Below are 22,601 nucleotides of genomic sequence, written 5' to 3'. Positions count from 1 at the left end.
TGGAAATGTGAGCTCTTGATAGAATTTCATTTTGCATCTTTCCTCTACTACTTAAACTATCAGTTTGCACAGGCCTCCAGAGTTACAGATGAAGTCTGCTGAAACAGAGTATACAGAGTGGTTTTTCTTGTAATTTTACACTGAAGTATCACTTAAATATTTTCACAAGCGTAAACTAGTAGAAAAAGTCTCTAAATGTAAAGAAAGCATGAGACCAAATTACAATTAAGTATTTGGTAATGCACAGCAGAAATACACAAGAAGTGAGAAATTAAAGTGAAATATGTCTTGAAATTAAGTTGTATTTTAAACCTCATTTATAACAAAGTTTAAACGATTCTCTTTATTAATAATTCTAACAAATACTCATGCATTCCTACTTTATGCTAACACTTTTTACTCTAGGAAATGGCATTTCTTTTGTTGCTTTCGTTTTGCTTGATACTGTATTGCTTTATTTGGAGGGACTTGGGACAGAAATAATAAAATAAGTACAAATGCAAAAAGCAATAATGTTAAAATAGTCATATGCTAAAGGAGCAACTGCAATTACTTTCTTAGAGGAATCCACTTTAGGGGGGAAATAATTACTGTTGCAAAAGAAACACCTGTATGAAGTGGAAACAGTAGAGAATACATTCTAGAAACTGAAGGTAACTGATTGTCAAATCAGGACAGCTAGAGCATAGAAAAGTCCCAGAATGCTCAGTCTACGGCCAACACTCATGAAGGTGAAAGCTTTGTCTGGGTCGAATTTTGGTCAATACCTGTAGAAATCTCAAACTATTCGTAAACCAAATTGGATTGTTGTCACACATGTCATTCAGTTTCATATAGTAAAAGACTTTTTTTTTCTACATTCCCTTCAATGTCACAGCAAGAGAGACATAGAATGCCTGAACACAGAAGACAGAATTCATACAAGATATCTAACTCCTTGATATAATAATACACACAATTCAAAATGATCATACTATCATTACATCTAGGGCTTTCAACAACTGCAGGGTGTTGTTATGGAAAGCATGGCTCTCGGTATCAGTAGCTACAAAGCATGCACCATCTTCTCTGTGTGCTCTCTTTTTGAGTTTTTTCTTTATGTTCTCAGCCAACTCTGCTGTTAAGGCTGCTGCTTAGAAATATTGGTGACAAAAAATGTAATCATTGAACATAGGAGTCTGGCAGTCAAGATGTTTAAAACCTTCAATCTTCAAGAGTGAAAAAATCACTTTGTGAAATTTAGAACTCTGATGAACAAACATGGAAATTTTCTTGGCTTGAAGACTTCCACAACTTTCCAGATATTGTCAACTTAGGAAGTCTGACCCAAGTTAGTTTCAAAGCTGCCATACTAAAAGTTTGATTCTAGAATGATGTGAGTAATTTAATAAGTTCTATCTGAAATCATTCCACTTACCAAATATGCACAATGACTGAACAGTTTGACATCAATGAAAGCTCCCAATATCGGGTCACAAATTCCACGTTCACACTTGACATCCTTGGCACTAACACCATCTTTCTTGTAGAGCTGGCCCCTAACTGCTGGTGCAGGCCCACTACTCAGAATTTCCAGGGTTTGATCTGGCTAAGTGATCACCTGACTCTGGTAAATTCAGAGTACACAAATATCAGCACAGAATTCATTATGTCCCATAAGGTGTGCTGTTTATTTTTGGGAAAATTGCATTAAGGGACCTTATTTCTTCCTGTAAATTGCACTGTGTACTTTGGATGGGAAGGCTTTATGAAATTCTTACAGAAACAAAGGAAGTTTTCCACTAATACAAACCTGGAGTAATTCCTGGGAACTTCAACAGGGGGAACCAATGCTTTTGGCAAGAGTATAACACCACATGTATTCAAAATGAAATCTCTTGGAGACAAACATGCTACAGTCACTAAGTACATAAGCATACTGCTATTCAGTTTTTCATCACACTTAATGTCAAACATAGTGCATCCTTCAAATGTGTCTCACTCAGAGCTTGTGAAAATGTGAAGAATCCCAGATCCATCATTTGCATCTGTTTGCTGGTGGGAGAAGCAAACCCCTAGCAGTGTCTCTGTCCCTTCAAAAACTATGCATTTTCTAAAATTATGAGACTAGTGAATAATAATTACAGAAAATCAACTCAATTAAATCTCTTCTCCCTCCCATGACACTGCTGTTACTGATTATTCTACCCAAGCTCAAAAGTTCATGTTCCAGGGCTGGCACTGTGGTATAGCAGGTAAAGCTGCTGTCTGCAGTGCCAGCATCCCATATGGCCGCCAATTCAAGACAAGGCTGCTCCACTTCTAATCCAGCTCTCTGCTATGGCCTGGGAAAGCAGTAGAAGATGGCCCAAGTCCTTGGGCCCCTGCACTCACGTGGGAGTCCCAGAGGAAGCTCCTAGCTCCTGGCTTCAAATCTGCGCAACTCCAGCCAGAGTGGCCAATTGGGGAGTGAATCAGTAGATGGAAGACCTCTCTCTCTCTTTCTCTCTCTCTCTCTGCCTCTCCTCTCTCCGTGTAACTCTTTCAAATAAATTAATCAATATTTTTTTTAAAAAGTTCATGTTCCTTCTTTGCTTTTGCCATATTTTATATTAACTTTTAAAGCAAAAATATTAATATAATTTCCTTTTTTTTTTTTTGTGGATGGAGAAGGGTGGGGAAGGAGTGAAGTTGAACATTGAGTCTGGTAGTAGAAGAAGTGAACCAGCTCAGTCTCTTGTAGTCTGTCGCTTCCCCATAAAGGAGAATGGAGACAGCACAGGTTAAATGTCTCAGGCTACATTGCATACGCTGAAAACTGTATTTTTTAATGAACATGGAGCCATGGGTTACATGTAAAGTTTGTGTTAATTTTCAAATTTCAATTATCAATTGTCTCTTTTTCCCAACTCAGATTAGTCAGGAAGATCTTATCCATTATTATATATTTCCCATGGATTACAGACAATTGACAATTCTTTTATTCTTTTGGTAAGCAGACAGAGATAAGGACATGATATACCATATCATCTTAGAGATAAGCACAGGAAAAGAAAATAAAATATAGTAAAGACTTCCTCTTTTATCTCCATATTATGTTTCTTGAGAAACATTTTCATGACATTTATTAATCTGAATCCATGATACTGCATATTTATATACTTCTTTTTAATTTGACCTTTTAAAGCCATATTATCTCTTATATACCAATATGAAAAAAATCACCTCTTCTTGAGACCTTCACTTGTGTATTCATGATGTAAGAGGCAGCTACAATATAAAGGTTTACAAAGGACATCTATGGAGTCAAACTAGGCACTGTTTTCTGGCTCTATAATTCTGTTGAATATCGAGAAATTAGTTACTTTCTAGAGATAAAAATAGCACTCCCTCATAAAGTTTTATGAATACTATATAATTTAATCAATGTAACACTTTGAACAGACATATAATAACCATGTATTAAATAGGAACATACATTTTGGTGAAATTTTCTAACATTACATGTAAAATAAGTATTTTGTTATATATTGTGTACTTCATTGGTCCTTGTGACACTGATATTACAGTGGGCCAACACTGTGGCGTGGCAGGTTAAGCTGCCACTTGGAATGTCAGCATTCTATATTGGAGTGTGGAAGTCCCAGCTACTCTGCTTCTGATCCAGCTTCCTGTTAACACTCCTGGAATGGCAGCAGAAGATGGCCTTTGTGTGTTTGGGCCTCTGTCACTCATGTGGGAAGCCAAGATGGAGTTTCTGGCTCCCAACTTTGGTCAGGCCCAGACCTGGCTGTGTTGCAGCCATCTAAGAGTGACAACTAACTGAACACCTAAAAGGAAACCTGTAGAAGTGAAACTGACACTATGAGAAGAATGAGAAGAAATAACTTGATCAGTCTTGACTGTTGAGGAACAGCTTACTATTTTATTCTTTTTAGTATTTTCTTTTTCTACTTAATACCATTGCTTGAACTCTTTAATTAACACAAATTTATTCTTAAGTGTTTAAATCCAATTAAAATTGTTCCCTGTTAAAAATAAGAGTGGAAATAAGAGAGGGAGGAAATGTACAGTTCAGCACATGCTCCCTCAGACTTACCCCTAAAGGTAAAGCTAAAAACTTGCCATGGGACTCCAAATCCCATTAAGTTGACAGGTACCAATGTCAACTTACTAGTTAAAGTGATCAGTTTAATTTCATAATTTGTCATAAAAATAGGATTAAGTGTCAAAGGGATCACATAAATAAGACCAATGTCTGCTAATCATAATTGATATAACTAAAAATAAGAGAATGGTCCAACATGGGAAGTGGGATACACAGCAGACTCATAGCATGTTGAATGCCCTAAACAGCACTCTGGCCTCAGAATCAGCCCTAAAGGCATTCAGATCTGGCTAAGAAGCCCATGAGAGTTTCTCAGGCATGGAAAGCCAAGACACTGTGGCAAAAAAATGACCTAAATGAAAGATCTCTGTGAGTGAGATCCTGGTGGAGAAAGAAGGGGCCATCAAAGAAGGAGGTACCTTTCTCTGAAGGGAGGAGAGAACTTCCACTTTGACTATGGACTTGTCTAAATAATGTCAGAATTAGTGGACCCAACAGGCTTCCATAGCCTTGGCAGCTCATGACAAAAGCCTCGAGTGATTACTGACGTTGTAAATAAGAGTGTCAATTGGTAAATCAACAATAGGAGTCACTGTGCACTTGCTCCCCATGCAGGACCTCTATCCTTAATATGTTGTACCATGAAAATTAAGGTAAAACTAGTCTACAAACAGTACTTTATACTTTGTGTTTCTGTGTGGGTGCAAACTGTTGGAATCTTTATTTGGTATATACTAAGTTATCTTCTGTATATAAAGATAATTAAAAATGAATCTTAATGAAGAATGGGACGGGAGAGGGAGTAGGAGATGGGATCGTTTGCGGGTGGGAGGGTGGTTATGGGGGGAAGAACCACTATAATCCAAAAGTTGTACTTTTGAAATTTATATATTTTAAAGTTTCTATTAAAAAAAGAGTATCAGGGCATGGGAAATCTCAGTTTCTATCTATCTTTGCATCTGTTTCTCCCTTTCTCTATGTCACTCTGTGAATAAAAGTTCAATGCAATTATGAAAAAGTACAGATTTAAGAAAATCATTGTAACAAATAAACTAAATTTTTAATTCGCTTTTTAACAAGCTTTTTGACATACCCTTAAATGAGTGGGCTACAAATGCTAAATGCTAATTTAGTGGGCTGAATTGATTCATTTAGCCAACGGAGATTTAGTGAGATTCAACTCATATCATACATTGTGTATATAGTTGAAATATATCAGCAAGAAATGTAAAGACCCCTGCCTTGGTGTGTTCTGCAGACAAGCAAATGGAAATATATGTGTGTATGTGTGTGTGGGAGATATCTATCTATCGATCTATCTATCTACCTACCTACCTATCTATCCACAGAACCCAACCTATAATAAGTATGTAAATTATAAGGCAGTAAAGGTTATAGAGTCAAAATATAAAGCAGGATAAGAAGGAATCTGAAATTCTAAGCGGCTAATCTTATGAGAATGGCTCTAGATTTTAACAGGGTGTCCAATTACATTGGACATTTGAACAAAAATTTCACAGAGTTAAGCAAGATGATTAGGCAATTTTCTAGGAGAACAGAACAGCATTCTAGAAAATAGTACTAATGTAAAGATTTTAAAGAATGGCGTATTCAAGACATGATAAAGTAGTCAGTTGGACAGATTATGCATTTGACATAAAATACTAAAAATAGTACATATTTAAAGATGGTTGCATACCAATGAAGCTGGCCCTGCTGGCAGAATGAGGGCGTGGGAGATAAGATTAGAGAGAAGATGGAAGGTTGGATGTTCTAGGACAATTAGAGAGGTAGAGAGGAATTTTATTTGTACTCCGGGTGAAAGTTGAAGCTACTGAATATTTTGGAGCAAAAGAGCAGCACAGTCTGTTGATTTACCGTTTTGAAAGATCACTCTGCTGCTCTTTTAAAAGTAGAATACACACTGTCAAGGGTGAGGCAGGGAAAATTTGCATTAATGACCAATAATTGTTCAAAGTGGATTATAAAACTTACAATAAATGTGGTATCTTTGCAATGAATTTAATAGCTCAAGCTTACAATGTATAAATAGGAATGTATTATATTTTATAAAGGCAAGCTGAAATTAACATGATATCTGCCTTACATAAACAGATCACAAGAGGTAAAAATGAAGTTTGTATCAGAAAAGATGTTAAATTCCTGATATAATGGCAATTTGTTAAATGTAAATTTCCAGTTATACAAATATCATGTAATACTAGATTTTTGTTGAGTCAGCATCAGAGTGTACTTTTAGAAATATGTAATGAATAGAATAATATAAGCTGTCAATAAAGCCAATCATAAACTTGAGAGGCTTTGAGAAAAGGTTGTTGAAGACAATATCATTTGAAGGAAGTTGTGCATTTGACTCTTATGAGTATTAACACTTGCCTTAGTCCCCTACTTCATTCATCCTGAAAAATATAATTGCATATACAATGTATATAATGGTATAGGATGTGATTATGATATGACTATGGGTCATAAAACCCAAGAAGTCAAAACTTACATGTAAGATAAGATCCTGTAATGAGGAAGAAGTATTAGAAATATGGAAAGAATCATGACAGAGACACAGGACAGACAGTAAAGTAGTTCAGAGGAGAGATATCTCATAAAGTATGGGAGCATACCTAATTTTATAAAAATAATAGAAGAATAAAGTTCTGTCAAGAGTGGTGGAATTCTTATAAGGTGGTCCATAATTAGTTTCTAAAAAATACAGAAACAATAATCTCACTTAAAAATGAGTCATTAGATAATTATTATTGAATATTGTAGAAATAACTATAAAGAAAATGATACAGAACAAAATAAAAAATTAATAAAATAAAGATGTAGTAGAATATGCATATAAAACAAATTTTAAAATATAATGTGCTATTTCAAATTGAGCCTAAATTAATACAAAAATAATTGAAAGTCTGAAAGAACAGCTTAAATCATGAAAAGAGTAAGAAGTGAGCTTGAAACATATTCAAAAAAAGTAGCAGGATATAAAATCAATGCACAAAAATTAACAGCCTTTGTATACACAGGCAATGCCATGGCTGAGAAAGAACTGCTAAGATCAATCCCATTCAAAATAGCTACAAAAACAATCAAATACCTTGGAATAAACTTAACCAAGGACGTTAAGGATCTCTACGATGAAAATTACAAAACCTTAAAGAAAGAAATAGAAGAGGATACCAAGAAATGGAAAAATCTTCCATGCTCATGGATTGGAAGAATCAATATCATCAAAATGTCCATTCTCCCAAAAGAAATGTATAGATTCAATGCAATTCCAATCAGGATACCAAAGACCTTCTTCTCAGATCTGGAAAAAATGATGCTGAAATTCATATGGAGACCAGGAGACCTCAAATAGCTAAAACAATCTTGTACAACAAAAACAAAGCCGGAGGCATCACAATACCAGATTTCAGGACATACTACAGGGCAGTTGTTATCAAAACAGCATGGTACTGGTACAGAAACAGATGGATAGACCAATGGAACAGAATAGAAACACCAGAAATCAATCCAAACATCTACAGCCAACTTCTAATTGATCAAGGATCCAAAACCAATCCCTGGAGTAAGGGCAGTCTATTCAATAAATGGTGCTGGGAAAATTGGATTTCCACATGCAGAATCATGAAGCAAGACCACTACCTTTCACTTTACACAAAAATCCACTCAACATGGATTAAAGACTTAAATCTATGACCTGACACCCTCAAATTCTTAGAGAACATTGGAGAAACCCTACAAGATATAGGTACTGGCAATGACTTCTTGGAAAAGACCCCAGAAGCACAGGCAGTCAAAGCCAAAATTAACTATTGGGATTGCATCAAATTGAGAAGGTTCTGCACCTCAAAAGATACAGTCAGGAAAGTGAAGAGACAACCGACAGAATGGGAAAAAATATGTGCAAACTATGCAACAGATAAAGGGTTGATAACCAGAATCTACAAAGAAATCAAGAAACTCCACAAAAACAAAACAAACAACCCACTTAAGAGATGGGCCAAGGACCTCAATAGACATTTTTCAAAAGAGGAAATCCACATGGCCAACAGACACATGAAAAAAAGTTCAAGATCACTAACAATCAGGGAAATGCAAATCAAAAATACAGTGAGGTTTCACCTCACCCAGGTTAGAATGGCTCACATTCAGAAATCTACCAACAATAGATGCTGGAGAGGATGTGGGGAAAAAGGGACACTAACCCACTGTTGGTGGGAATGCAAACTGGTTAAGCCACTGTGGAAGTCAGTCTGGAGATTCCTCAGAAACCTGAATATAACCCTACCATACAACCCAGCTATCCCACTCCTTGGAATTTACCAAAGGAAATTAAATTGGCAAGCAAAAAAGCTGTCTGCACCTTAATGTGTATTGCAGCTCAATTCACAATAGCTAAGACCTGGAACCAACCCAAATGCCTATCAACAGTAGACTGGATAAAGAAACTATGGGACATGTACTCTATAGAATACTATACAGCAGTCAAAAACAATGAAACCCGGTCATTTTACAACAAGATAGATGAATCTGGAAAACATTATGCTGAGTGAATTAAGCCAGTCCCAAAGGGACAAATATCATATGTTCTCCCTGATCGGCAACAACTAACTGAGCACCAAAGGGGAAACGTATTGAAGTGAAATGGACACTATGAGAAACAGTGACTTGATCAGCTCTTGTCCTGACTGTTGAAGTACAATGTAATACTGTATCCATTTTAGTATTGTTTTGTTTTGTTCTAGTACCATTGGTTGAACTCTGTAATTAACACACAATTATTCTTAGGTGTTTATATTTTAACTGAAAAGTGATCCCTGTTAGGAATCTGGAAAACATTATGCTGAGTGAAATAAGCCAGTCCCAAAAGGACAAATATCATATGTTCTCCCTGATCAGTGACAACTATCCGAGCACCAAAAAGGAAACCTGTTAAAGTGAAATGAACACTATGAGAAACGATGACTTGATCAGCCCTTGCCCTAACTGTTGATGAACAATTTAAAACGTTATCCCTCTTAGTACTTTTTTTGTTTGTTCTACTTAATACTTTTGGTTGAATACTGTAATCAATACACAATTCTTCTTAAGTGCTGAAACTTAACTGAAAAGTGATCGCTGTTAAATATAAGAGTGGGAATAAGAGAGGGAAGAGATGTGCAATTCGGCACATGCTCAAGCTGACTTACCTCAAACGGTAGAGTTAGAAACATACCAGGGGATTCCAATAGAATCCCATCGAGGTGGCATGTACCAATGCCATTTCACTAGTCCCAGTGATCAATTTCTGTTCAAAATTGATCATAATGATAGGACTAAGAGTCAAAGGGATTACATAAACAAGGCTAGTGTCTGCAAATACTAGCTGATAGAATAAAAAAGGGAGAGAACGATCCAACATGGGAAGCGAGATACACAGCAGAGTCATAGAATGGTGGATGTCCTAAACAGCACTCTGGCCTCAGAATCAGCCCTTAAGGCATTTGGATATGGCTGAAAAGCCTATGAGAGTATTTCAGGCATGGAAAGCCAAGACACTTTGGCAAAAAAAAAAAAAAAAAAAAAAAAAAAAACTAAATATAAGATCTCTGCAAGTGAGATCCCAGTGGAAAGAATGGGTCATCAAAGAAGGAGGTACCTTTCTCTGAAGGGAGGAGAGAACTTCCACTTTGACCATGGCCTTGTCTAAATATGATCAGAGTCGGTGAACTCAAAAGGCTTCCATAGCCTTGGCAAGTCATGACAAGAGCCTAGGGTGATTACTGATGCCATAAACAAGAATGTCAATTTGTTAAGTCAACAACAGGAGTCACTGTGCACTTACTCCTCATGTAGGATCTCCGTCCTTAATGTGCTGTACATTGTGATTTAATGCTATAACTAGTACTCAAACAGTATTTTTCACTTTGTGTTTCTATGTGGGTGCAAACTGTTGAAACCTTTACTTAATGTATGCTAAACTGATCTTCTGTATATAAAGAGAATTGAAAATGAATCTTGATGTGAATGGAATGGGAGAGGGGGCGGGAAAGGGGAGGGTTGTGGGTGGGAGGGACGTTATGGGGGGAAAGCCATTGTAATCCATAAGCTGTACTTTGGAAATTTATATTCATTATAAAAGTTAAAAAAAAAAGAAATAACAAAAGAGAATTAGAAATTTTTTAAAATGTCATCTCAGAAAATAATCAATTAGAAAAATAAATAATATGAGTAATTTATTAATAAATGTGAAATACAGAAAAATTCAATTTAAATATTTTAAATATTTAAACATTTTAATGGATTTCAGTTATAGCATCAGATACAGAATATAGAACAATATAAATTAATATAATTAAAATTATAATCTCTCAAAAGAAAACTAAAGCAATTCAAAGAAATGTCAATTTCATGTATTACTGAAAACTTTTAATACTGGAAAACATTGCAATATCATGTTTATTCATAACAGAACACAGAAAAACTATTTTAACAGAGAAGAGAAAACGAGAAGAATCCAAGTTATCTCCTATCCACTGATTCATTCTCCAAATAGCTACAACAATTAGGGCTATGCCAAACTGAATGAAGGATCCAGGAATTCAACAACTAGACTCAAGTGTTTGTGCCATCACCTACTGTGCGCATTAGTAGGAAGCTGGGATTGGGTGTGGAGCTGAAACTCAAATCCAGTTAGTTTGTTATGAAATATGGATATTCAAAGCAGTGTCTTAACAATGGGGGCAAACATCCACTCCTAACTAGTGTTTTAAAACAGGGCTATCATAATGGGGTAAACACTAGATCCTTTGCAAATAACTAAAGTCTTGATGAAAAATATTTGTCTTCCTAAAATATGCAAGAATAGAAATATATTCAAGAATTATAAAAACTAATTTTTCACATGTAGAAGTTTGAAACAGTAGTCCTAGTTCTCAGCCCATATAAAAATCAACTAAAAAGTAATCAAGTATCTAAACATAAAATCAGAAACTCTGCAGCTACTAGAAGGGGCTGACACTGATACTCTGCATTAAGCTGCTACCTATAAAATCGGAGTCTGATATGGACACTGATTTGAGTCCTGGCTGTTCCACTTCTGATCCAGCTTCATGCTACAGTGTGTCTGGGAAAGCAGCAGAGGATGGTACTAGTGCTAGGGCCCCTGCCATCCACAAGGGAGACCTGGATGGAGATTCAGGTTCCTGGTTTTGACTTGACCCAGTCCCAGTCACTGCGGTCTTTTGGGAAGTGAACCAATAGATGAAAGATTTCTCTCTCTCTCTCTCTGTCTTTCTGTCTCTCTGTATCTCCCTCTCTCTGTAACTCTACCTTTTAAATAAATAAATAAATCTTTTAAAAAGATAAAGGAATTATTAGGAGAAACTTCAAGACACTGACACAGGCAGTAATTTTTTGGATAAGATCTCAAAGGCAAAGAGATAAAAGCAAAAATAGACAAGTCGAATTTTATCAATCTAAGAAGTTTCTTAACAGCAAAGGAAACAATAAACAGGGCAAAGAACATTGAGAGAAAATATTTGCAACTACACATCTGATAAAGGATTAATATTAAGAATATTAATAAATATAGTAAATTCAAAAAATTCAACAACAAAATAATCCATTTGAGAAATAAGCAATGAATGTAAGTAGACATATTTAAGAAGACAAAATAAAATGACCAGCAAAAATACAAAAAAACGCTCAGAATTCTATGCGCCAGAGAAATTCAAGTAAACAACACAATGAGGTATCATCTCACTCCAGGTAGAATGACTATTATCAAAATGACAAAAATAGCAGATGCTGATGAAGTTGCTGAGAAGTGGAAACACTAAATCGTTGATCTCAGTAACCCACCCCACTAAGCCATTTTGTAGAACAGTATGGAAGTTTTCAAAAACTGAAAATAGGTTTATCTTATGACCCAACCCCAGCTCTGTTTCTGGGTATATATCCACAGGGCATGAGAGCAGCACATGAAAGAGGTACCTGTATTCCCATGTTTGTGGCAGTGCTGTTCAAAGCAGTCAAAATATGGACTTAACTTTAATGTAAATCAATGGTGAATGGATAGAGTATTAGACACTCAAAAAAAAAAAAAGAATAAAATTCTGACATTTGCAATAAAGTGAATGGAATTGAAGGTCACTGTAGGTAAAATACGCCAAACACAGAAAAACAAGTAGTGAAGGACCAGTGTTAGTGTAGCTCAACAGATTAAGCTGATGCTTGCAATGCCAGCATCCCATATCAAGCTCCCATTCAAGTCCCAGCTGCTCTGCTTATAACCAAGCTCTCTACTAATAAGTCTGGGAAAGCAACAGAAGATGGTCAAAGTACTTGAGCACAGCCACAACACGGGAGACACTGATGGAGTTGCTGGTTCCTGTTTTCAGTCTGGTTCAGTCTTGGCTGTTGTAGCTATTTGGTGAGGGAACCAGTGGATGAAAGATATTTCTCTCTCTCTCTGTCTCTCTCCACCTTCCTTCCAAATAAATAAATAAATAAATAAAATTTTAAAAAATAGTACAGAATGAAGTTAAATATACATATATGTATATATATGTACATATATAACATACGATATTAGATATATATATATATATATATAGTTAGTACAAATTTAAAAGCATGAATAACAGGGGCTGGGAAAGGTGAGAGGATGGGAGACATGTGCTAATGTATACCAAAATGCAGCCAAGTGAAAATTATGGATTTCATTGTTACACAGATCATAGTATAATTATAGCCCACAATAAAGGAATTGGAAGGACAAATTGTCTGATATGATTGGCTTATGCTGTCCGTATCCACTCAAATATTTCTCTATGTCTCATAAAGTGTACAAGAATTTCATGTTAATTCAAACTGTAAAAAATAAACGAAAAATCATAATAAAAATAGCTTTTGTGAACTCCATTCTTTTTGAAAGTCATTATTCTAATAATCTATTATAGTAGTAGATTAAATAAGTTATTTATATGGTAAAACTAGAAAAAAGGAGCTAAACTTTAGGCAGTTGCAATTATCTAGTTATAAGGAGTGGGTTACTGTGTTCCTAAAATCTCTCCTTGACAAAGAGAAGGATCAAATTGGGGCTTATTTATTTATTTATTTTAGGAACACACAATTCATTTTTTAAAAATTTTTATTTAAAGAATGCATTTTTCATAGGTACAACTCTAGGAATATAGTGGTTCTTTTCCCCATACCCACCCTCCCACCCTGACTCCCATCCCACCTCCCTCTCCCTCTCCCATGCCGTTCTTCATTATGGTTCATTTTTAGTTTGATTTTATATACAGAGGACCAACTCCATGTTAAACACAGATTTCAGCAGCTGTGCATACTTTAAAGAAATAACAGGATTCAGGTATATGGAGAACAAGAAAGTTTGAAAAATAGAAGAATATATTATATGATTTCAACTTTTTTAGACAGAAAATCTAGAAAGTCATCTGGAAATTCTGCAGTGACAGAACTGGGTTAGCGGTGAAGCAGACACATGTTAGTGGGTGATGTGGAGGAGTTAAATTTTGCACATAGCTAGTTTGAGGTGACAAACAAGCACATTCTATACAGGTAAGTTTTGAGTTTGAGGGCAGGAGTGCAACTATATAAGTATGGAGTAATTGTTAGAGAAGCAAATGACTATTGATGAAATTAAAGTTTCTGAAAGACTGGAGACAACAGAATGTATTTCTAAGTGTAAGTTACTTCCTATATTTTACAACTGGCTTCAGTTTTTCTTGGGCATTAGGAATTTACTGAAAAAATGAGTAATGTTAGAGACTATAAACTCAAAATACTTTTGTCTCAGATTCCTAAGTGTCTGAGTAAGCCATTTTTAACAAATACAATTTTCATGAAGGTTGCTGCCAACATGTCATAATAGGGTACAACTCTCAATTACATTTCAACTTCTCAATTTACAATAAAGTTATCATTGGGTAGATTGTAGGAATGTGTGGGTGTGTTGGGGAGAAAAGAAATGCATCCAAGTGTTTAAAGTAATTTATCTTTGCATGTAGACTAAAACAGCAGCCATCTTATTTTATTGCAGCATTGTTTCTATTTTATAAGAAAAAATGAGAAAACAGCCTAAGGCTGTGTCAACCCAATGTCGAAACACATTGATAAATTCAGTATGAGAACAGTAAAGATGTATACTTGCTTCTAAATAATTGTAGTTGAATTTAGTATTTTTTCTTATTCTTGCAGATATTTCTAATGAGCCAAATACCTATGTTTACAGTCTTAAATTTTTATTTTATTAATCTCTCTCCATATGTCAAATATTGTACGTCAACATAGTGAGGTGAGTGGTTACCATGCTTAAATTTCACTACAATTATTTGAAATATTCTTTCATATTACGTGACAGCTTATTTTTTGAATACATGGGCACCTGAGTTTTAATTATGACAGCATGATCATCAGTTGAGATATTTCTATCTTAAATAAAAAGTGAATCATATTACCTGAATATTTGACCACAAACTAAATTGCAAAATACCATTGTCATGGAAGGCAGTACATGAAGTACTAATGTAGACTTTAAAATTTCCCCTCCATAGAAAAAATTTTAATTATTATTGAAATTTTACAGAATTATTTGTAAACAATTGGTTAATGTTATAACTATATCATTATTATTATAATCTGAGGTATTATCAGATTAGTTTGGGGAAATAAGGAAAGGGGCAATAAACTATACATCCTGATAATAATCTCAACTTTATTTATCACCTGGAAGACCCTGGTTGACTTTGACATAACACAGACCTGGCTGTTGTAGGCATTTGGAGATTGAACCAACCAACTAGAGTTCTCTTATCTCTCCTCTCTCTCTCTCCCCTCCATCTCTCTCTCTCTCCTCCTTCTCCTCCTCCTCCCTCTTTTTGTCTCTCTGCCCTTCAAATAGAAAATAAAAATAAGTAACTAAAAATGCTGCACTTCAAATAGAAAATAAAAATAAGTGACTAAAAATGTCAAATATATGACTGAGTTTCAAGAATAGGTGAGATAAAGAATACAACTGTACAGAATACTAGATCTAAACAAGTGTTAATAATTATATAATAGTCTTAAGCAAGACCTGCAGATTTTTTAGTAGTAGATAATTTTCATTTCTAAATTTAATAAGCAATTTTAAACAATCATTTAATTAAAGAAAATATAAGAAAATCACATGATGAAAGAATAACAAAATTAACTATTTTTGACTTAGAACTGCATTATAAATTCCATCTTGCCTAGTTATGAACTCTGAGGGAAGTTAATTGAACCAGAACTGTATAATGCTGTATACAAAGGGAAAAGCAGGTATAAGAAGTCATTTGACCATGATGTCATAAATAGTACTAACTTTTCAAGGTTAATACCCATGATATATGTTAAACAGAAAGTGTCTTAATGATATAAATGAAAAATAGTTCCATTCCCTATTGTAAAAATATCAGGACAACACGGAATAGTGAGGAAAGTCACACAGGAGAGAGTGAACTACAGGAAACAGTAAGAACATTGGCGGCACTAAAGATGTGGATAAATACAAAATATTGTGTATGTTACTTCACTTAATTATTTCTCTTGAATTTACTCTTTCAGGAAAAATCAGAACAATGTATTGTGGCTTTCACAATGTGTATACATGTTGTGCATCACAAAAATAGCATGATGAACTAACGGTGAGTGAAAATAAATATGGTTAGGATTTTTGATATCAGATAAGGTAAAATATAAACTATAATACTGAATGATAAACTTAAAATACATACTATAATACCAAGATCTATGCAAGGGAAAGCAGGAAAGGGGGAAAAATGAAAAAAAAAAGTGGAAAGGAAATATAATCAAAGACCTAAATTGAACCATATTAAAAATTAAAATAAAATAAACTTAAAACAATTAAAATGTTCTATATTTACAAAAAATGAATTTGCAATAAAACAATTTCCCTAAAACCAACTCAGATGAATTAAATATTGTGAAATATTTAAGAAATAAATAAAATTGAAAATCCTTTCAAAGTGGAGAGAATACTTCCAAATTCTTTTATGAGTTCAATTTAAAATCAGTATTAACATGTCCAGAATGTTAAAGAAAGTAATAGTATAAACCTGTATATCTTCAATATAAGTTTGAACATCCTTAAATGAATATAGCATACCAAATTTAGCAAAATACAAAAATTATGATATGTTATGGGTCAGGTAGGTTTTCCTCCAAGAATGCAATTTTATTTTTTTTAAATATTGAAAACTCAGGGGCCAGCACTGTGGCACAGCAGGTTAACACCCTGGCCTGAAGCGCCGGCATCCCATATGGGCGCCGGTACTAGTCCCAGCTGCTCCACTTCCAATCCAGCTCTCTGCTGTGGCCTGGGATAGTGTTAGAAGATGGTCCAAGTCCTTGTGCTCCTGCATCCATGGGGGAGACCCAGAAGAAGCTCCTGTCTTCTGGCTCCTGGCTTTGGATTGGTGCAGCTCCAGCCATTGCAGCCTGGGGAGTGAACCAGTGGCTGGAAGACCTCTCTCTCTGTCTCTGCCTTTCTCTTTAACTCTGTCTTTCAAATAAAGTAAAATAAATCTTTAAAAAAATTGAAAAATCAAAGAATACAATTTACTAAAATAAAAAAGAATAGCATGATTATTTCAAGAAATACAGAAAAGCATTTATCAAATTCAACACTAATTTTTATACGAATTATAGCAAGGAAATTAAATAAATGCCCTATATCTGATAAAAGTTAGCTAAGAAAATTCTACAGTTAATACTGCACATGTGAGTAAAATGTCAAATGCTTGTGTCCTAATGTTGAAAATAGTGTGGGAATGTTCATCTACCATTTCCAGTCAAGATTTTTATTGGATGTTTTTTCCCAAGCATTAAATCAAGAATAAATTTTAAAAAGTATACAGGCCAGTAGAAACTTAGATAATTGTCTCTATTTTTAAATGAGACAGTTTTTGCAGAAAATCTGATAGTATCTTAAAATTGTAAAACTTATAGGCAAATTGAGATTATCAAGTTATAGAAAGCAATTAGACAATAATCAATGTTATCTTCATATACTAACAGCAAACAAAAGTAAAATTAGGAAATTAGAAAAAAATCCACTTTAAATAGCATCAAAATTAAGTTAGTATTTAGGAATAAGCTTAACAACAAATTTCAAGTTCTCTATATTCAAAAAAAGAAACTGTTGATAAAATTTAAGAAGATTAAAGTAATTAAGTTTTCTCTATATTTAAGGCTAGAAACAATTGATATTACAAAGATATAAATTTTCTACAAATCATTTGACAGGTTCAGTGTAATCTTTTTTGGAGCAGTTCTATTAACATAAAGTCCCCATAAAATAAAATGCATCCTTTAAAATCTGACATCCATAGTTATTTTTACATTCACAAAATTGTACAACTGTGTTCACAATGTAACTGTAAATTTTTTTTGCTCTATAAGGAAATCATATATATGTATATGTATACATATATATGTGATATATATATATATATATATACACACACACCTCATCTCTCCAACCTTCCTCAGTTGCCCTTGGCAATTGGTAATCTACTTTCTACCTCTAAAAATTTACATATTCTGAAAAATTCTTATGAGAGGAATCATACAAAATGTGGTGTTTTTTAAAAGCATTCTTTCAATTTTAAGACTATCTACAGTGATCATCCATGTTGTAGTATATATTAGTACTCAATTCTTTTGCAAGGCTAAATGGTTTCCAGTTTTATGGAATATCACATTTTGTTTTATGATTCATCAAGTGATAGAAATTTGAATTCCCTCACTTTTTGGCTATTATGAATAATTTCAGTATGGAACTTATGTACCAGATTTTGTGGAAATATATCTCTTCATTTCTTTTCAGCATATGCCTAGAATTGCTAAGCATACATAAAAATACATGTTTAACATTTTAAAGGACTACCAGACTACACTGTGGCTGCACTAGAAATGTTTAACATTTCTAAGCAGTAAGGAATGGAGTTTCATAGTTTTCAACTCCTTGTAAAAACTTGTTATTATCAACTATTTTAATTTTAGGAGCCTAATGCTTTCAATGAACTAATTCGTCTTTGTGGTTTCAATTTAGATCCCCATAAAGACATAGGATATCTAGAAATGTTTTATGGCCTCAATAGCCACTTCTACATATTCATTCAAAAATTGTTTATTAAAATCTTTATAAATTAAAAAAAGTTTTTTAAATCTTTTTTATTGATGTGTTATAACAGATTTTACATATTCATTATGAACACCTTGTCAGATATATGGTTCTGAAATATTTTCAGAAAATTCAGTTGGTATTTGTATAAAAATTGCCTTGAATCTGTTGTCAGTATAGGAATTATTTTTTTCTTTTTTTTAAAGATTTTATTTATTTATTTATTTGAGAGGTAGAGTTACAGACAGTGAGAGGGAGAGACAGAGAGAAAGGTCTTCCTTCTGTTGGTTCACTCCCCAAATGGCCGCAACGGCTGGAGCTGTGCCCATCTGAAGCCAGAAGCCAGGTGCTTCTTCCTGGTCTCCCACGCGGGTGCAGGGGCCCAAGGACTTGGGCCATCTTCTACTGCTTTCCCAGGCCATAGCAGAGAGCTGGATTGGAAGAGGAGCAGCTGGGACTAGAACTGGCGCCCATATGGAATGCCGGCGCTGCAGGCGGAGGATTAATCTACTGCACCAAGGCGCCGGCCTGGAATTATAATTTCTAATGAATGTATGTGAAATGTTTTCACTCATGTATGTGAAATATCTTCACATTTATTTAGGTAAATAATGTCTTACAATGATGTTTTAAAGTTTCCAGGGTAGAAGACTTGGTCTTTTGTTCAGTGTATTCTTAAGTATCTTATTCTTGTTAATGTTATTTCGTTCTTAATTTCATTTTTGGTGTTTATTAGTAGTATTTAGAAATAAATAGATTTTTGTATATTAACCTTGTTTGCTACAAATGTATTGAATTCATTTGTCAGTTTTATGTTTAAGTATAATCCTTAAGATTTTCTATAAACTAGATTATCACCCGCAAATAGACAGAATTTTATTTATTCAAATGCAACCAGAATGCCTGTTACTTATTTTTTGTGTCTAATTTCTCTGCTAAGAATATCATTTACAATGTTGAGTAGAAATAACTTGTACAGGTTTTCTTTTCATGTTTCTGTTCTTGTGAAAAAAAATCTTTCCATCTTTCACCATTAGTTGTTATTATAACAGTGGGTTTTATGGATGTTCTATCTTAGGTTGAGGAAGTTTAATTCTTTTCAAGTTTAGTGGATAATGTGTATATGAAATCTTGTTCAATTTTAACATAATTTTTCTTGATATATGATATGATCTTGAGATTTTTTGCATTATTATCTTATTATTAATAAATATGATAATATATTACACTTTTGAAATGGATACTAAACTAAACGTGCATTCTTGTAACAGATTTCACTTGGTCATGACATATAGAATCATTTTTATATGTTGTTGTAGTTGACTTTTTCAAATTTTTGTGTATTACTTAAAATTTTTTTGTATTTTTTACATTTAATGGAATACTGGGCAGTAATTTTGTTTTTTTTTGTCATGCATTTGATGTTAAATCAAATTAATACTTATTTTACAGAATAAGTTGGGAATTGCTCCATTACCTTCTTTTTGAAACAGTTCATATAGGATTAGATTGATTTTTCAATTGTTTGTAAAATTCACCAGTGAAGTCAACCAGATTTGCAATTTTCTTCATGAAAAATTTTTAAATTGCTAGTTTCCTCTTTTACTTTTAAAAGTTTATTCAGATTTTAAACTTCCTTTTCAGTCATTTTAGATCTTTTTTTATTTATGGAATATATATCATTATTATCTGCATATGCTAATTTGTTATACAGTTGTTCATAGTTTTACTTATTTTATTTTTAATTCTCTAAAATCTGCATTTTTTTAATCTTTCATTCCTATTTTAGTATTTGAATCTTCTTGCTTTCGGTGCAATGTTTTTGTAAAATTTTGCCACCTGTTTTGCTCTTTCAAAAGACTAACTTTGCTCTTTGTAGATTTCCTCTATTATTTTCCTATGTGATACTTCATTAACTAAGCTGTAATTTTTTTTTTGGCTTTGCTTGTTTGTTTCTTCCATTCTGATTGCTTTCAGTTTATTCTTTCTTTACACTAATGAGAGGGAAAATCAGGTTATTATTTTGAGATAATTATTTTCTAACAATGGCAATTGTAGGTTACATATTTGAGCATTACTTAGATAGATAGAACATAATATTATCCAGAAAATGATTCACATTTACTTGATAAACCCATTAATTTTTAAATCACCAAAGTAATTCAGTGCAAATTAGGAAGTCCCTTTCAGCAAATGGGAAATCAGAAAATATTTATTCAAACGGAAAACATGAATCTCTATCTATATCTTGTATTACAAGCCTACACACACACACACACACACACACACACACGCAAAACTGAATATTGACCTATATGGAAAAAGTCAGAAAATTATTTTGAGATCTGCAGTGGATTAATGTTTCTTACTTTGGATACATAAATCATTAAGCAAAATGATCAATTATACTTCACCACATTAAAAAGTATCTTACCATCATAAGACATTGTGAAAAATATAAAAAGATAGATTGTGGTCTAGATAAACAATTGCAAACCATATATCAAAAAGCACATTTTGAGACCAGTGTTGTAGTACAGCTAGTTGAAGTGCTGGCTGCTCCACTTCTAATGCAGCTCCCTGCAAATGCTCCTGGACAAGCACTGGAAGATGGCCCAAGTGACAGAGCCCCTGTCATCCATATGAGAGACATAGATGGAGCTCCGCAATTATGGCTTCGCCTGGCCCAGCCCCCGCCCTTGCAGTGATTTGGAGAGTGAACCAAAAATGGAAGACATCTGTTTCTGTCTCTCCCCGCTTCTTCTGTAATTCTGCCTTTTAAGTAAAATCAAAAATCTTTTTAAACATTTTGGTATTTTTTCTGAACTTAAACACATAGTCTATGATCCACCTAGTTCACTTCTAGTTATTTATTCAAGAAAAATGAAAACACAATAAAGATTAATAACAACTCTATTTTGTAGTTTCTATAATATTAAAAGAATTTAAATGTCCACTAAAAGAATGAAAAAACACTATTTTTAACTTTTATAGACTTCAATACTCTTCAGCACTAAAATGAAATGATCTATTCATATAGAGTATCCAGCAACATGGATGAATCTTAAAGATATGATGAGATAAAGAATTAGCCATAAATTATACATACTTTTTATTGAACTTGTATTAAATTCTAAAGATTTCAAATTACTCATGAAAGAAAAAATGCAATAGATATTTTCATTTGGTATTGATTTTATAGCGTTGATCCTAGGAAATATTGTGGGGTGATGTAAGTGTTCTTTATTTTGATGATTATAAGTTACATAGGGCTATAAGTTCATTTAAATTTTATAAAACTATATTCTTAAGCTTTATGGACTTCATATTTACATTTTGCTTTAAAAAACCTATGAAGTAATTGAATTTTAATGATAGAATTTCTTTATTGAAGTGATTTGGATCGCCCTAAAAACAATGACAAAAATAAAGAATGATTTAGATAATTGTCAGTAGATACTATAAATAAATTTTGATAAGAATAATTTAAATTTTATCTTTGCCATTTAAAATATTTGAAAGTTGTCATTCTTACCTTTACAACAAGACAAAGCTGAAAACAACTGAAAATCGACAACTTTGCTTTGAACTACAAGGAAAATATTATGGTAGGGCAAATTGCTATTTCCAAATCTGCAGAGGCAGTCACATCCAAAGAGATATAGCCAAGATCATCTTAATCACAACACAATCAATAAATTAGTAGAAATGAAAATTTTGTTAAATTGCTACAGGGAAGTGTGAATACAGATGAGTTTCAGTTAACCTATATATGGTAGTATTTCAACAACAAATTACAAAACATGGCAAAATATAACAAATATAATCTTTCAATATGAAGAGACAAATTAATCAACAAAATCAGGTATGACACAGTTCTTGGAGTTAGTTAAGAGAAATTTAAAATGATTATCATTAATATGTTAATAGTTCTAAATGAAAATATAAGCCACATATAAGAACAGGTTGGAAAAAGTGAGCAGAAAGAAAAGAATTTAAGAAGGATCAAAGGGAAGTACTTAAAGTAAGAAATAATGTAACCAAAATGCTTTCAATATTTCTCAATAAACTTAATATGACAGAGAAATGAATCAAATCGTTCAATGAAATCTACTCAAGCTGAAATGCAGATAGAAAACATAAGTCCAAATGCAAACAAAAACATTAAGAGACTATGGAATGATCTAAACAGTGTAACATATATGTAATTGGATTACTAGAAACTAAAGAAAGAAAGCAACAGAAAAAAAATACTTGAAATAATAATGGCCAAGAACTTTGTAAAAGTAATGAAAGGCATCATAACAGATCCAG

General features: G+C 33.4%; 1 pseudogene; it reads right to left on the bottom strand.

The window, feature by feature from the left end:
- Nucleotides 1-1,133: 1,133 nt before the first annotated feature.
- The window catches only part of LOC127490923 (S-adenosylmethionine decarboxylase proenzyme-like), an 80,776-nt pseudogene continuing 59,308 nt past the window's right edge, over nucleotides 1,134-22,601 (bottom strand).

Source organism: Oryctolagus cuniculus, chromosome 11 (assembly GCF_964237555.1).
Source record: "Oryctolagus cuniculus chromosome 11, mOryCun1.1, whole genome shotgun sequence".
NCBI lineage: Eukaryota > Metazoa > Chordata > Mammalia > Lagomorpha > Leporidae > Oryctolagus > Oryctolagus cuniculus.
Note: the sequence above shows the minus strand (reverse complement) of the source record. Positions and strands in the feature narration are given on the sequence as shown.